The sequence below is a fragment of the Barbatula barbatula genome, assembly GCF_947034865.1.
Source record: "Barbatula barbatula genome assembly, chromosome: 14".
NCBI lineage: Eukaryota > Metazoa > Chordata > Actinopteri > Cypriniformes > Nemacheilidae > Barbatula > Barbatula barbatula.
In genome coordinates this window covers 8,613,412-8,617,044 of record NC_136777.1, presented here as the reverse complement: position 1 = coordinate 8,617,044, position 3,633 = coordinate 8,613,412, and positions in this window count along the sequence as shown.

Below are 3,633 nucleotides of genomic sequence, written 5' to 3'. Positions count from 1 at the left end.
TTATTTTTTATATTTTTCCTCCTATGGTAGCCAAGAACTGACCAAGAAGCATTCAGCTAAATATCTTTCACTGTGTTCCACCAAACAAATACATTTATGCAGATCTCGAGTCGAAGTAGAGAGAGAGTAATTTATGACAGAATTTTTGGAAGAACTATCCCTTTAGCACGAAAAAAGTGTAGTCGATTTGTGAATTCCCTCCTGACAATATAACTCAAGCTCTTCATGTCAAAATCTTTCAATATGACTTCAGATGTTTTTCTCCGAGGCGTTAAATTTGCAGCAGCTCTTCTACGGTCATGATGTGGGGGTCCAAGTCTGCGTGTGTGTCCAAAGGCAACCCAAACCTGTTCTTCGGATGACTGTTGACCTTCACCTCTCTGCCGACCATGGGCCCTTAAACGCAGGGCGTGACGCAGATCTTTAGGTTACCACCCAGGAGCCAGCGCTGCCTGCAGCTCAGCCTGGTTGATGGATTTGAGTGTGGCCGCCAACCTCCAATCAACTCAGACATGAGCCCCAGGACCCCACAGTACAGGTCTGTCACACACAAAAAACATTTAAAGTGCCATGCAGTGCATGCTTATCCCCGAAAAGAGGGGGGTGAGCAAAGGAATGCAGTGAAGTAGAAATGCGGTGGGTTAAAGATGTTACTGTACCAGGGATTATGGTGTGGACGGTCCAGGCGGTGGATTAGACTTAATGCAAACAGCTGGCACGAAACCAATGTGAGTGGGCAAGACATATTTCCAGTAACGGCGGAGGGCTAGATGCCTAAACCATATTGTTCAACGTGTTCATATGGGATATATATTACCAACATGTGTTCAGTGAGAAAAAAAGTATATCAGGTCGAACCCAATGGGACTGTGAAACAACCACAGGCTTTGAGTATGAGAATAAACTGCTGAATTTTCAGGTAGAGATTTTCATAAGCAGATGGCAGTGAAAGACTTTCGTCCATATGGATATGTTTTCAAAAAGGCATTAGTTTAACAACCGCAATTCGTAGTCATGTACAAGAGTTATTTTCTTTCTATTGGTACAGACCTACATGAACAGTGAAAATAAGAACAGAATGTTTGCAAACTCTTAAGGTCTGCAAATTTTCCATTATTCATCATTTGTTTATGCAGCATTAATATCACATATCATAGACTTCCCCTCCCTTTTCAGCAGGACTCTTTAAAGAGCCTCCATGGTGGTATGATAAGATAATAAGCCATTGATATATGCAACGGGAGGCGGATTGCGTATTTGTGCTTTAACTCACCGCGTGCCCACCGATACAAACAGCCCCACACACGCACAAACATATGTGACCAGCTCTGTACAATGCGATCGCTATGACATTAGTCTTTGGAGATCATTAGCTCGTTTTGGGCCAATTACATTCTTTGCATACTGAACTAATCTGTGGCTCTGCTGTCGAGGTTCCTCACCATTAGTGTGTTTGCTTATCCATTTCCTTCCCTCCCTCCAATTAACATGTCCCTCACTTTGGGTTTGTTCTGCCGGTGTGTGTTGCTGTGACGCCTGTCCATCACCTTGAGTCCCTCTGAAAGGACACTTTAAAAGTGAGAACAATGCTGCCACCTCTCAATCACTTCTGAGTGGTATTGGTACTCAAATGAGTGTTCTTCCCTGGGGTGTGTTTTGTCTTGCTGGTTTTCTTGCCCCGCTTAGTAATGCTCCTGTGATGAATCTTACTGTAAGCCGGCCTGTCGGGCGTTACCGTGGCGAGGCGATACAGGCGTCCGGCGTCACCCGTGAAAGCGGATGGATTGACGCGCGCAGGCTTTTGGTACCCTTTGGCCCCTCCTGTGCTGTTCGCTATCCCTCTGGAAGAGCCATCAGGCCCCAGAGGCCCCCAGCAGGTAGCCTACTCCCTGCAGCCAGGCACAGGGCCTGCCTGCCCTCCTCTTAACCCCAGGAGCATCGACAGCAATCCCTGCCACCGCAGGGGTTCTCTGGCCCTGCCCCCTGTTTCTCTCTCTTCTCTGCTGTTTCTTTCCCTCCTTCTCTGTCTTTTTTATCATTTTTACTTCTGTCTTCAAGTAAGTCGTTGACACTTGTTCTTTGCCTTTCACACCCCTATGTTTTTAATTTTGTATGATTTTCTTTGTGTTTAAATAACTATAAGTGGTTTTGCCGTTAAATGGATATAGTTCACCCTAAAATGATATTTCTGTCATCCTTTACCCACCCTCAAGTTCCAAGCATATTCAAATGTGTTCAGCTGAATGCAATAAATGAAAAGGTATGTAATCAAACAGTTCACCATTGACTACCATAGTAATAAAACATCTGCTATGGTAGTCAGTAGTGCCCTAGAACTGTCTAGTAATTTTTTTAATATCTTTTTTTGGTATACATAACAAAGAAATGTATACAGGAACAATTTGAGGGTGAGTAAATGATGACAGAATTTTTATTTTTGTGTGAACAGTTCCTTTAAGAGCTATATGTTTTTTTGCTGCTGAATATTACATGAACATCACTGAAACTTACAAACATTACATATGTTTTATTTGTGTTTCATTTGGAAGATCTTCATAATCAGTTTAAATCAATTGTAAAGCCTTATTTTCCCTTTTTGTAGTCAATCCTTGAATTAAGCATGTAAATAAATGCACAAATTACTAAGCTAAAATTTTGTTCCACTGCATAACTGCCATCAAGTCTAAAAAATCTCAGATATTTCAGTAATTCCACTCTGGCACCTTGCCCACATCAGACATGGTTGTCAACACTTCAGGAAAGCTATGTGCTTTCCAAGAGTGCCATTCCATCCTCCACATATCTGCCCCTCTTTCTCCCTCTCCCTTCTCCAACCTATCAAAAAAAGAGACATGCACACTTTCGAGGGCATGATCGCTTAAAACATTTTATAAATATTAAACTGAGCAAGAAACACATTTCTTTTATTTGAGCATTAAAAGCAACTTTTGACCAAATTTTTGACAGTGCACTAGAAATCTTTATCAAAATGAATCGGCATCATCCTGTTCTGACTTGATGAGTTGTTGATTACAGCATTGATGCTGCATCATATGAAATTCTGCATTCAGATCTTTTCAATGGATGTTAAAGTGCGTAATGCTTTGAGCTATACATATTTATGGTTTTCTATGTGTGAAGAAGACATGTGCAAAGTTTACCACCACATTTCAAGACATGAATAGAAAAACATACTCCTAGTCCCTGGCTCCTTGTCCAGTAGGTAGGCAAAAACAGCTCATCCTCAGATTAGTCATCCTGTATTAGGCAATGAGCAACAAAGTTAACCAGGAGCCCAGCTCTGCCTCAGGCCTTGCAGAAGTATTCAGCCATGGAATGAAATGTTGACTTTGCAATGGTCCATTAATATCGGTCCACTTAAACACCAAGCCTAATGTATACAAAATAAAATAAAAAAAACATGTACTGTCCCAGGACAGCAGTGGAAGCCTTGTCATATCCATTCAGACATTACTCAGTTTGCTTTGAGTAATGTGATCAGGAAGTATCCGTGTTAAAAGCAGACATATGCCTATGTATTTGACTCAACCTTATTACACAGTTATTGTCAGTTGCTTACTAAATTTGAGCATATCAAAAATACATGTGATAAAGAGGCTTTATTCTGAGGGT